The sequence below is a fragment of the Lagopus leucura genome, unplaced genomic scaffold, assembly GCF_019238085.1.
Source record: "Lagopus leucura isolate 7727_CA_CO unplaced genomic scaffold, USGS_WTPT01 Super-Scaffold_100004, whole genome shotgun sequence".
NCBI classification, from domain to species: Eukaryota; Metazoa; Chordata; class Aves; order Galliformes; family Phasianidae; genus Lagopus; species Lagopus leucura.
Genome location: NW_024962264.1, coordinates 53,548,806 through 53,563,672, shown reverse-complemented (window position 1 = coordinate 53,563,672; position 14,867 = coordinate 53,548,806).

The window sequence follows — 14,867 nt, the reverse complement described above, 5'->3', positions numbered from 1 at the left end:
GAGTGGGGGGGGTAGGACAAATGGGAATGGATTTAAAAGGGGGGGAATTTAGGTTGGATGTTAGGAAGTAATTCTTCACTTAAAGTCTGGTGAAGTGCTGAAACAGGCTGCCCAAAGAAATTGTGGATATTCCATCCCTGGAGGCACTCAAGGCCAGGCTGAATGTGGCCCTGTTCAACCTGACCTAGTGGATGGCATTCCTGCCCACAGCAGGGGAATGGAGCGTGATGAGCCATGCCATTCTATGATTCTATGAAAAATTTTAGATGTGAGAGATGAAAAGTAAATGAAATATAATGGTCTTGCAACACTCCATTGTAGAAGAAAATTTTCATACTTATCATACTTGCTTGGGTGCAAAATCTTTTGATTAGGAAGACTGATTTTATAACTACTGAGATCCTTCTGTAGTTTTCCATTAGTTCCCTGTAGGTAGCAGGACTACATGTCTGCTTGTTTTTCTGGCAGTAAAGAAGAGACACTCATGGCACATTCTGCTTTTTGGTGAAGCTTAAGCCCCTGAAGCCCTCATACTGATTGCCTATACCTGTTGGTATCCCAACAGAAAAGGCTTCCACTCATGGGAAATCCTAGTTATCTCTGTTGAAGCAGCCAGTACATGGACTGCACCTAGAAAAAAAACATATTTAGAATGGTAAATAAACCCTCACAACCCTAAAAAATCATACCTAAAACTGGCATATTGCTTTTCACTATAGATGAAAAAGACTGATTGCCCCAGAAAGCCATTTGCTGTTAGAAAAAGAAGGTTGATCTCTATTTTTCTAAGTCAAGGTGCAATACCACAACATAAGCCAAATTAAGCTGAGGCTTCTTCAGTCACCTCTCATACCTAGCTCAAAATTTCTTGGTCCTTTGTGTCTGCACTGGTGCTTGTCTGTTATTGTATTGAGCTGGTGCAGGGAGCTGAACAAGCAAGTTTTTTTGTGGTTTTTTTTTTTTTTTTTTTGCCAGATTAGTTTTCTGCTAGCTTCACCCTCTGACCCATCTCACTGTGGTGCCGGATGAATACTAGTTCCCCTACAGATGGGAATATGAGGGTAGAAGGGTGTTTTTAGTGGCTTTTGTTCATGGGACAGCAACCCCAGGCACTGATGCTGCATAGCTATGCATCAGCTGGGTGGTTTTGAATGATTGCTGACATTCTCTTTAGCCAAGCTATTATTTTATCTTCCTGAGAACATTCTTAAGAAAAACTTTGGATCTACATCTTTGTTAAGCAAAATAACAGAATAGAAAAAAAAAAAAAGACAATACTCTAGACAGATCCCAGCTTTCTGTATATCTCTGTTTTTAAGTTGTCCTGATTAGATGGGGTGATTGTCATGTATAAAGGTAATTGAACTTTGGAGTTAAATCACGCTATTGCCGCTGCTGTTTATGCTCACATTAGAGTAAGAAGTCTGAGTTTACTGTGGGCATATATGTGCTTTCTTGTACTGAAACATACTGTAACACTTCCTGCTCAAGGAACTGATATTTTACATGGAGATACAATAAACACTCTACTGCTATAAAAACATACTTAAGATGTAGATGTTCCATACATAGCACGTAATATTAACAGAGATTAAAATATTGTATGTGATAATCCTAGGCAACACCAGATAAATAGTAGAGTTTGTTAGGACTGCTCTCAAATAATCATTATCTTCTCTCCCTCTAAAATTTTCCAAAATTTGAATTAGTCACAATCACCTATGAAATATATGGGTGATCTGGCACTGGAACAGGCTCCCCGGGGCAATCGTCACAGCCCCAAGATGCCAGAGTTCAAGAAGCATTTAGACAATGCTCTCAGACATGGGGTTTGAATTTTTGATTGTCCTATACGGAGCCAGCATCTGGACTCAATGATCCTTGTGGGTCCCTTCTACATCAGGATATTCTGTGATTCCATGTTACAAAATCCAACTGCAAACTAATGTTAATTTCTCTATGAACTAATGCAAAAGACCATAAAAGCATCTATCTTTACAATTATGTGACAAATTGCATAAAAACAGAGACCTGTTAATCACCAAAAGGTTATCTTCAGGAAAGGTCAAAGCAGTACTTGACTCTGCTCTGCTCTGTTAGAGCTCATATAGATCCTATACTCTTCTCACAGTCCAATAAGGACAAATACACCACAAAATGGACTGAACAGTGTTAGTCTTTTTTTTTTTTTTTAAATTTTGAGTGACATTTTCATCCCTTGCTATTTCAAAGTGAACTTCAAAATGAATTACAGAAATTTGTTGCGTATTTTCTCTACAATTGGTCCCCTGTGCACCACCAAATATGAATGTTAACTAAACCAATGGGAAAGAAAGTTATTAAAGTAGCAAAGTCAGATCTTCCAAAATTAGGAAATGTCACATTTAAGGCTACAACTTTAACTCAGTCCTTTTGGGCATATGTATTGTGATGGAAGTTTTAATTAGTTTCCACAGGACTACTACTTTGCAGGATGGAAACACAGTACGCATCACTGCTGCTTGCCCGTAAAATTCAAGATTATGAAAAACCCTGCTACGCAGGATAAATGTTGTTTCTGAAACATCTGAGGAAATGTAGTGTATATAAATGTGTATATAAATTCTTTGCATTTGTATGTACTGTACATTATTATGAAAGTTACTCTCCTCATGAGATTAATAGTGTCAATTAGGCTGTCAGGGATGAGCGAGTCTGTCATGTGGGCTTTGACAGAATGCTTGGGTTGATTAGCTTCATGCAGATATCATAGCTTAATATTTACATTTGAGTTACTAATGTTTTCACAAATGCTCTTTGAAAATTTTCTGCTCACAGGACTGTATTAATAAATATGATATCTTATAAAAAACATCATATAATATGATATCTTATAAAAAACAACTCCGCATCACTCAAATATGTTAGTTTACATAGGTTTCAGTCATAATTATCAAATCAAAATTAAATCACCATATTGTATTACTATATGAACAGACCAAAGCAAAAAACAAAAAAAAACCATCATTGAGTGATTTTGTTTATGACTGCTGAAGACAAAGCCAGGTTTCTTATTCCTGTGTTTAATTTCTAGAGTGAGTAATATTTAGTGTTTACACTGCTGCAGAAGGGAAAATCTTCCATCCGTAGAGGGAATACATCAGACAGTGTTTTGCTGGCAGACTACATATCGGACTGTGCAGTTGATCAAGCACCTGCAAGCAGGTGAAGGGGCCATAAACCTCTTGGAATCCTTTTGATGCTTCCTATTTGTATGTCTTCCCATAGTGGATCCCTCTTTTTGATCAGCAGTTTCCCAGCTTCGGAAGAGGACAGAGCTGCTATTACGCCTTGCTGAATACTGAATAGGAGCAGGTAAGAGAATGAAGAGTTGTGTTTTTGATGGGCTGGCAGTATTGCTCATGCACTGCTCTAAAATGCAAACACAGTTCTCACGTACAGACCAGCAGGACCATGAGTGTTTTGTGTTTTTTTCCCAATTCATAAAAGAGATCTTAAATTTTTAAGAGGATAGTACAATGTGTCAAAGGCAGATTTCCTTCAGAATATTATATATGGCTCTCAGCAGGGCTTTTAGTTTTCGATGATTTTTGTTATATATACCATCTGCTTTCACTGGTGTCCTGACCAAATTTCCTCTTGGATGCTGTTTCAGGGCTGTATATCTCAGACATTGCAAGGTCAGAATTCCAGGCAAGGTATTATCACTGTGCCAAAAGGTAAACACCTTCTCAATTTTGTTTGTATTCAAATTAACCTCCCTTTGACGTCTAGTCTGGACTGTGAAATTTGGCCCCAACCAGTAGCTCTAATAAAATGAGTGAAAATAAAGTATGAAAATGAACTTACAAATAAATGTACAAAATCTAAGTAACACAACATTAGAAAATCCTGAATGAAATACGTCTTATCCCACGTATAGCTTCCATGATGCCTACCACACAGACTAGGTTTTCAGCTGTTTAGCATGACTTTTGTCCATTCTGTTTCTAGGTCACATGTGCTCTCCAGTGAGACTGCAGGGAGTTCAGGGAGGATAAACTTTCCTGACAGGTTCTTAGAATCTCAATTCAATCTTTACTACTTCTGTATGGGAACTGCTGAATCACGACCTGAAACTCTGATTGATCACCTGAGGCAAACAGTAAGTCAGCCCTGGGAGCACAGCTGAAGGCAATTCACCTGTGCTGCCGGAAGAGGTGGAGCCTGACTGCACCTCTCCTAGACCCATTTAAGAGCTGACTACCAGTAGGAAAGGATCTCTTCTGGAGATCCCTCCTCTGGAGTTTTGCAGTGGGTCCAGGATACAGGTAAGCCTTCTATCTATTCTCTTTATGTTACTATAATCTGCTTTGCCAAACTCTCTTGTTTATTTCATAATTGTAACATCTTTATTTTCATTCATTATATAACTTCCCTACCTCGATCCATCTGTAGCATAAATAAGAATAGCCAATGGACTGATCTAAATCAAAGCAGTAATAGGTTATTGTCCCCCACACCATGATATTGAAGGACATATCATGGGCTTACTAAGTGAGGATAGGAAAAGGCCAGGGGCTCCTATGTTGGTATTTCACAACTTCAAAACCTGCTGTATCATGGATAATAGATCACTGTTATGGAGTAAGTAACAGTAGAGGAAAAGATAAAAGGGATGTCTCAAGATAAATGTATTTAGAAAGAAGAATTTAAAGAAACACCAAGAAAATGGATGAACGACAGAGGTAATCAGGGAGGTAAAGGAGACTAAGCAAACGGTAAAATGAAAATAGTAAGTGAATGACAGAGAGGAAAAATACAATGAAAGTAAAGATTAACATGTAGGATAAGGTGAGATTGTCAGGAACCTTGGATGTTCAGGTAAATATCTTGACTTCATCATATATATTTGTGTTGCAGTCATGCCAGGAGAAAGACTGTGAGCAGTATGGTGGTGCAAGACAAAACATATCATTTGGAACTGAAGGAAAGGCTATACTTAGCTGGTAGATTTAGAGGGGGGAGGAGGGAGGGAAACAACCAATCAGAGAGTATCTCTGAAAAGCTCTTGAACGCACTGTCAGAAATATAAAAGATCTGAGAAGGGGGCTCAACACTTTCTGCTTCACAAATTCTCAGTCCTTCACAAAACAGTAACCAAGGCAAAGCTCTAGAGAACTGGAGGCTGTAATTGGGTATAAGAATTGAGGGAGTAGCATTCTCTCTTCTTACTCCTTATTGTCAACCCTGACTTGTGTAAGAGCAGAAGATACACAGAAAGGAAAAGAACTATGGCTGCATTAAACCCCACCTTTTCACCACATTTTGCAGGATGTGCAACCTGATATAGGTACAAAGAACGTATCAGTAGAGGATATGTTAAGATATTACAATACAAAATCCCATCTTCCAAGATGAAGAATTGCCTGCAGATTAGTTGAGTACATCTCTATAGATCGAGGAATTTTTCAAGGAAAATAAATGTGAAGTCACTGGATTATAGTTATTTTGAAGCTGGAGGGAAAAATTGAACAGTAAGCCAGTATATTTATATCTACAGAACTGTGGAGAGCAAACAAAATAAAAATAAAATACCCCTAAGCAGTCAAAACTGCATTGCAAATAAAACCTTATATTAAGAGATACATTTGCAAACTGGGAAAATTAGATGTGAAACTTACAGTAACTGCACATCAAACCATTAAAGAGTAAAAGGTGGTCTATGAAAATCTTAATAACATGATGATTGAGAAAATACTTAGCAAGGACTTCAAGATTTGACCTAATAGTAAAATTTGAATGTCCAGTTTTAAAAATGAAACCCCATTGAAATCATTTTCTCTTGATACATACATATTCTTCAGTCGAACAGTAAAGGGAGAAATGTGAACATATTAAGGATAGAATATACCATGTAACTATCCCAAAAGGACTTAACTGAGTTTAATTTAGATTAATAGGATACTATATAAATACTTCTTGCTTGTTAAGCACTTTTTATTAAGATTTAACTACTGCCTAATACTTTTCCATCATTCACACTGTAAAAATGTAGAGAGAATAACAATTTCAAATGCAATAAAATTCCATATTCAGAAACAACTAAAGCACTCAAAGCTGGGTTTGTTTTTAAGAGTGTAGAAGTACCATTCATTTTTTTAATCCTAGCTTTTTGAAGAACGGTTTAATCTTGTCATATAATCTAGTTCAAACTAGCTGTCTAGGTTTCCTCTGCAGTCAGTGGAAAGCAATAAATACCTCCAATAGTTCATCCATCGTGGAAGAGAAGCGTAGAGTAGGTGGGTTGAGTCAGTCTTTGAAGATGTTTATCTCTCAATTAAAACAAAATCATATAGATGGCAACCTTACACCATACCTTAACCTTTACACAGCTGTAATGAAGTCAGATGATCTTCCTATCACCAAAGAGTTTTTCAAATCTCCAAAATACTAATTACTTCAGTATTAACAAATAATTGTTTGAGTTGGATCTTTAAAAGTTACCTGGTTCAACTCCCCTACAATGAACAGGGACACTTACAGCTAGATCAGAATGCTCAGTGTCACATTCAGCCTGACCTTGAATGTCTCCAGAGATGAGGGATCCACCAATTCTCTGGACAACATTTCTATTGATGCATCCTAGGTTGGATGGCTGAGTCTGGGGACTTTAGAATCTTTGTGTACATTGCTAGCTCATGTCCAGCTTGCTGTCCACCTGTACCTCCATGTCCTTTTCAGCAGGGCTGTGCTCCATCCTTTCGTCCCGTGGTTGTACTGACAGTGGGGGTTGCCACAACCCAAGCACAAGATCTTGCCCTTGGATTTGTTGAATCTCACAAGGTTCACCTGGTCCCACTGCTCAAGTTGCACTTAGCCATTCAGCATCTGCAGGTGGGATATCAGCTCTCTTAAGCCATCTAGTTGTTTGAAATGATGCAGTCTCTACAGTTTATCAAAATTATTATAGTGAAAATACTATTATTCAATAGAAAAAGTATGTTGTATGTCCTAGCCTGAGTTATGAAAAGGACTGATCACCTCTTTATTTAGATGAGTTACAAACAGCGGGACCTTATTTTTAAAAGCTTATTTCACTCATGGAAAAACATGAAAAAACAAGATATATGGCAAAATTATGAACTGGAGCAGGCAAGCAATGAAAGGTAGAAAGCAAAACACAACTGTTTCAGTACTGAGAGAAATACAAAGGAAAAATGACTGCTATTGGCAGAAGTACTTGCCTGTGCACAACTAACTTCCTTAACTTTTATATCTGAACGTTTTTTGCAAAATTAAAGGATGTCTTTCACAACAATATTCTGAGATGAAGAACTATTATTTATATGGAGAAAATTGAAGTTCAGAGTGATTAAAGTCTTGAGTCAGAAAAGTATTCATTAGTGTGCTAGTCTTCGTTGTCAATGGGAGCTATAAGCTTCACACATGCTTCGAACTTAATCCAGACTATAATTCTCTTTTCAGTTCTCTGAAGTAGTTAGCAACTAAGATGGATATAAACTGGTATTTAATTGTGTACACTTTATAGCATTTCCACAGGACTTGATTTATTATGTATATAACCCTATTGATTGCATCTTTATTTAACTCCATTAGAGTGCTACTGAGAGTGAATGAATTCCAAACCAGCTTGTTCTTATATTTAAAGTCCTTGCAAGAATAAACTATTTTAATGGTTTTAAAATATGAAATTAATATCCAAAAATGTTTTTATATACCTATGGCTACTTGTTGTCACTTAGAACAGAAAGAATAACTGAAGACAAACAGTCATCATATTTCTTTTACAGCAAAAAGTCAATGCTTCATGAATTTTCCAAATTCCCTTGTCCCAGTACATAACATAAAAGCTGCCAGTCGTACACGGTTCCTATGCAAAACTGAGATAGCAGCTTATATTTTGACAAATTTACAAAAACATTGTTTTTCTTCTAATTTTACTTATCTGATATCAAAGTATGCACTAAAGTTTACAACAGTTGGTAGAGAAGCAACAAAATCTTAGTCATGCTAGAAGAAAACATAATTAAAATTTCATGGAACAACTGTGCCTGAATAGCTAGATGGTAAGCTCCAGTATTGCAGAAATGAAACATTTTTCAGAAGATGATCCTCCCAATTGAATACCTAAGCAATTTGAAACTACTTCAAGCTTTATGGCATTCACCTATTGCTCATTTGTTTACTTTCTAATTCTGAATTAGTATTTTTGAAGAATTTAAAATTCTCCAGGCATAAGAGGATCTTCCTTACTAATAGGCTAACAGTAAACATTTAATGTAAAAAAGACAACTTATTTAGAATATGGAAAAATGGGAATAAAATGGTCACAGGAAGGGAAGAAATGTCCACAAAGCCATGTTAGACCATTGTAATCAACATGAACAAAATGAAAGCCTGTAAGACTTGTACAGCTCCAAAGACCACGGCTATTCTTTTTACTTATGTCCATCTATGTTTAGGCATTACCCTATTGTTTATTGTTAAGGTCTGCTTTTATCTGCTGAATTTTGGTTATCTCTTTCCAGTCCTACAAATGTCAGTGAATACAGTGAACAGGAGATGATGAAAGCTCAGAATCTTTTGCAATCTTCAACATCAAAATGTTGTAATCACCATTTTTCCTAAGGCTCACTTCTTTGCTCAATACATTAAGGGTGTGTGCTTTAATCTTAGCACTTTTGGTTTGTGACAGAGTTCAGCAAACCACAGTATCCTCAATTCAACACCACCCACCGTTTCTATCCATTTTGTACTGTCAGAAGCACATCAAGAAGCCTCTGAGTGTAATCACATCAAAATCGATTTTCATGGCTGAGAGAAAAATAATGGAAATTTCTCTAATGTAGAAAATGTATGTGTTCCTTTTGGTTAACCAAAATAGACTATATATCAGGACTGTCAAAATTAAGTTTTCTTGATTCAGTGCTCTTCCCCAGACTTGTATACAAATTACAAGATCTCACAGAATGTCTTTAACATAATTTTCTGTTGGACTGTCTCAATGTGCTTCTGAAAAATGAACAGTCTACTGAAGTGATAGAGTGCAGATCATTCCCCAGAACAGATCCACAAGTGAATTACTCCTGAGGTTTCAAACACAATCCCTGAATCTAAACTGAAATGGGCAGCCAGGACTTCATATTTGCATGAAGCCTCATGATGTTACTGACTCCCAGCTACTGCATGAAGCCTACTGCAGAATAGAAGTCACACATGAAATTGTGGGTCACCCCTCTGCATGTATTGCCTCTTAAGAAACATGAGACTTTCTCTGCAATATTGTACAAGTTAAGCTCAACAAAATTTTCAAGAACAATTTGGTATGCTGCAGAACAAATGGATCTTCTCAAGTACAATTATTTTTCATTATTTGACCACGTTCTTTCTATAAGACGTTTAGTTGTTTTCTATTTGAAATCTGCTGCTCGTATATGATTGGCCTTTATTTCTTTTAGACAGGCCTGAAATGTTGAAGTGAATGTATGTTAGCCCACTTGTAGACATTCTGTGAGGAGCCATAGACACAGGAATTGAATAGTTGATGTTACTTCCGGGGGATTTCTTAGAATTAGGTGCCAGAAAAAAGACTAACAGAAGTAATAGCTAGGCACAGGTTTCTGGGAGATAGCAAAGATATTTTCTGTGGAAATCCACAGGAGTCTTCTGAAGGTAATTACAGATGGCTATAAATATTTATAAACTAAAAACAACTATGGCAGTGACCAACATTCTTAAAATGGGATTAGTTCACTAGTCTTGAAATGTGCTTTTTCTGGTACATATGGAAAAAAATGGGAGTGGCAGGTTTTGCTTTACAAAGGCCTTTGTTAGTGTTGTTTGTGGGGTTTTTTTTGTTTGTTTGTTTGTTTTTTTAAGATAATATAGTCTGAATGAAACTACTTGTCATGGATTAAAATTTGGATCAGAAAACTCTACCCAGAATTGGAGAACGATAGAAACATTTCTGCTGGAAAGGACCTTTAAAATCATCAAGTCTAACCAACAACTGGCACTACCAAGTCCACCACTAAACCATGTCCCTAAGCACTACCTATACATTTCTTTAAGGGTATCGGAACGTATCAGCTGAGGTTCTGCAATAGTTGTTCTGGATACTGGAATTCAGACAATAGAGCAGAGAATATGCTTATTAAATTCGCTGCTGACGCAAAGCAGAGACAGACTGCATGCACATTTGGAGACAGAACTAGAAATCAAAATGTTTTTCACAAATTGAAGGAAAAGTCTGAAAAACATATAGTGGCTGTTTAGTAAGTGTGAAGTTTTAATGATAAGTAGGAATTAGCAGCTGCATAATAGAAGAATGAGCAGCTGATTGGCTTAGAAACAGTTCAAGAGGGCATAGGGATCTACAAGCTGAACCTGAGCAGTAACATCAAACTGATATGAAGGTGGTTAATAAGATGCAAGAGTGCATAAACAAAAATTTAACAGCAAGACACGTGGAATAGTCCTTACTGTCTACCTTGTCCTGGTAAAGTTTAATTAAAATTACACGTCTTGATTTGGATACAGTGCTTCAGCAGAAACCGAATCATTTGGAGAGACTTCCAGAGCGCAATGCACAGAGCACTAGGAAATACAGTCTAACAGGGAAGATTGAAAGACTGAGTTATTTAGCTTGAGAAAAACTGTCAGGACATCTGACAAGGCTGTTGCACAGTGGAATGGAACAATAAATACTCCGTGGTAGGTCACAGGTTTAGACAAGATGATCTTAAATTACAACACATGAGATTCAAGTTGCAATTTAGGAATGATTCTCTAAATATAAGGCGATGAATCACTGAGGAGATGATGGTGCTTCCACTGTTGGGGATCCTTCAGGACAGGCTAAGCAAGAATGGCACAGATTTAGAGATTTCATCTGTAACCAAAGAGGTGGACCAGATTGAGCTTTTTCCAGCTCTATTTTTGTATGAGATTATGACTGTGTATTTAAGTGTCTGTGCACAGATTCTTGGACAGGTCTAACCAATTAACTTGATCATGATGGTGTGCACCATTTCTTTGCGATAGAAGCACCTGAAAAAAAAACATCAAGCAGTGCTGTCAGCTCCTGCAGTTCAACATTGGCTCAGCTCCTGAACTTGTACAATGACAAGAAATCCTTTCTTCTCATGTGGAGGAACGAAAGTAAATTTCCAATCTTGCCTTTGTGAAGGAGAATGTGAAAACCTGACTCCAAATGGCTTAAAACATCAGATGACAAAGAAAAAGGGACAATGTTTCTACATCATTAGATTCCCATGGCTTGAGGAGGGGCCTGACTCATGGTTTTTTCAATGGAGTTGGCATTAATGGTAATAGGCTAATTTGAATAGACAAATTTAGAAATTGATATTCCTGAACTTCCTATTATGGAGAAGGCAATACTGCCTGAACAGCAGGTCTATTTCAGGAAATTAAAACCTCCTCGTATCCTTTCAGATGACTTGATTGTTTCTACATTTCAGTCAATGTTACACAGGGGACATAGCACAATGCTTCATGTAGTAGCAGAAAATTCACCTAGTAGAGAATTGTGAAGGCACAGTGTATCTGCTGAAAGACTCTCCAGCTGGGAGCAGACATAATGGGGGCACAAGGAATTCATTCTTGGGCAATCTCTGTTGGGAAGCTGCTGCCTCAAATTAACAGTATTTCTCCCACAGGGAGATCTAGGTAGAAATTGCATGCAGAAGAACAGCTTTCTACTGCACCAAGCAAGACCAGACATCTGCATTTTCAAAGGACTGGCAAGTTGAAATACATTGTAGAATTTAACATGAGATTTCTTTGGAGTTTCTGCCTACAGAAACAAAGAGAACACAAAACTAATTCCAAAATCTCATTCTCCTAAATACTCCTTTATTATAAAACATATTTTCTCTCTTCTACAGTCTATGCCCTTATCGAAACATAGAATGACAGAATTGCAGGGTTTGGAAGGAGTCTTGAGAGATTCATGGATTGAAAAGTTGTAGGAAAGATTTTTATGATTCTATAGCTTCTGTCTTCCAGCACTTCCCTCATTAGGATCTAGGAGAAATGTCATGCATGTTTTACAAAGCTCTGATGATATTACAGTTGTGGATAAGGTGTACATAAGTGCTATTTAGGCTTGGTTGGCCTTGGTAAGCTTTCAAGAACATTAAAGCTGTCCTATGGGAGATCTTCTCTCCACTTTTGGAAACTTAAGAAATGGGTAACAGACAACATGGGGATGTCTTGAGTACTGCCATTTCTATGTCCAACACTTGTTTTTCTTCTGTACCTTTCTCCCTGCATTTAAAAACCTCAATACAATAAAAGCTTTTTATTGTCCTTCTGATAATCCAAACTTCTCCAAGGACCCCATCTGAGACAACCTTTCCATTTTGCTACTCTTACTCCATCTACTATCAGTATGGCCAGAAGCTTCCCTTGCCAAGCAATAACTCTCCTGCAGATTCTATAGTGATCGTTTGTTGCTTGAACATCTCAGTTCACCAAAGAGCAAGAGGATCTTTATAGCATTCAGGAAAGAAAGGGAAGGAGAGACGTTTAATGGAGCAAAGAAGTCCTGCATACCTACACTGTCTCTTAGCTTAATATCTTCCAGAAACATCTGTGATTCAAATTCCTGACAGTGAAAGTACAACAGTGGGAGCTTTGGCTCCACAGCTGCAGGGTGAAAAGTTCTTCCTGGAAATCCTTGGAGCACAGTATTGAGCTCCCCAAGCTGGATTTAACCCAGTGAATGTAAGCAAGTCCTAAAGTTATATCTAAAAAGGAGGATCCTCCTTGCAAGTGTTAACAACAGTTATAATGATCCATACGTAAAGAGCAGAGACCACAGAGAAAAATCTATTACTGTTGCTGAAAAAAAAAAACCACCAAAAATAAAAAACATAGCAACTCATGAGAGTTTTACTTTTATTATTCATGTTGCTATTAGGAGTTGCATTATTACTAGATCCTGGCTGGCACAGATGGCTGCTACGCTTTGAGGTCTGCTTTAGTCATGTTTTTAGCTGCTTTTTTTCTGCAGATTTTATAGGGTTTTGGTTGATTTTAGCTTCCTTCATTTGCTTGATAATTGTTTTGTTTTTTGTTTTAGTTTTTACTTAATTAGCAGGAATATGTTCATGTTTATAGGGTGCTTTATTCACTCTTTTTGAACTTGTGGTAACCAGAATCAGCAATGCAATTACACCTTCTGTTGTTTGCATGGGGCTGGCTCAGGCCAGATGCTTTGATGGTGGCAGCAGCCTTCCTGGAATATCAGTACCAGTTTGTTGGCACTGCTGAACAGTTATTTCTCACCTTTTGGTAACTCTCCCCTTCACAAAGCATCTTTCTCAGCATCACTTTCATTTGTTGTTAAAAAGCAAGGGGAAACTCATGTGAATGATTTTCTTACCCTGAGCTGCTTCTTTAAACCACTGCATAAAAACTGTTGAGGTTTTTTGCTTCCGAGGCTCCTCTTCTTCAGATTCATCTTGGTCGTTATCAACACTACTACTAATTTTTGCTCATCTAACAGATTATCCACATGCAGCATCTTCCATTTCCTCATGCCTTACAATCACTCCCTTCTTAATAAAGACAAGCAGCAGGAACAGGTGATTTGCACTACTGTACCTGAACAGCTTTTGTTGTAGATGCGACTGAGAAGAACCAACTGATTTTTACCGTCTATTAGGTAGAAGCTCAGGCTCCATTATAAACAGCCATGTAGTTTACCCCAGCTACATCTTCACATCACCTTTATAGAAGATGAGAGTGTGTGTTTAAGCAGGGCCTGCTTTCATCTGAATGAAAGAACATGAGGCAGGAGGGGAGGTGCAGTATGGTCCCATATTGATCCTGGTCTGCAGGACCATTACTTGGCCACTGACAGCAGAGACAGACAAGCTATACCTGCTAGATCTGAAGCACACTGTTCAGCCTCCTTACAGGTGTCCACACACTTGCATGCCATACATTGATTTTCAGTGGTCTCCCTCAGTCCTGCTCTTTAACTGATAAATGGGTGGCCTATTGGTTAAGATGATTCACAAAAAGCATTATGTCCTGCCCATGGTTGCTGCAACTCTTCTCTCCCTTCCTCTAAATATCACCATCCATTTAGGCAAAGAAAAGTTTTGAAATATGTTTTGGGAGGAGGGAAAGCTTCATTTTGCTGAAAAAATAGCTGCTTTTCAGGCATGTTTTAAAAATTTAGTTTTGGAAACCTGTGGGTCTCAGGTCTACCACTGCAGGAGGCAAGTAATTAATTAACATTGTCTCAATGCCATAAGATAGCTTTCAGTATTATAACCAAAGGGAAAATATCATGAATAAGATGCACTAACTTACAGCAATTGGCTCCTAATCTTCTGCCATAGGATTTGGGTAAGTGCCTTTAAAGTCCATAAGAGTTGTTTGCATGCTGCAGCAAGGGACCAGGTTCCCCAGCTTTTATCTGCTCTTCACATTAGCCTGAGTGAAAGTCAGACAAAATTATAACCCCAGCTCCAGATGCCCCCATAATTTGGGTCTGGCTGGGAATGTAGGATCTCAGGCCCATCTCTAATTACAACAGACAAATTATTGGATAATTTCTTCTGCTTTATCTTTGCAATCCACTGGAGCAGTTAATTTCTCCAAAAGCAGGCACTTCCTTTCTTATTAGAAATTCCTTTTTGGCTTTTTTAATACAAGTTTGTTATTATTAAACATGCACACACATTCACACACACACCAAAATTTTTGCTGATTAGGCATTATATAACTGGTACCTAACATAAAGTGAGATGTTTAACAGAAAGTTGGCCTTAGACACAAGAAGGTTTGCCACTTCAAGGAAGCAGTCTTAGCTGATTTCTTCTCCTCAT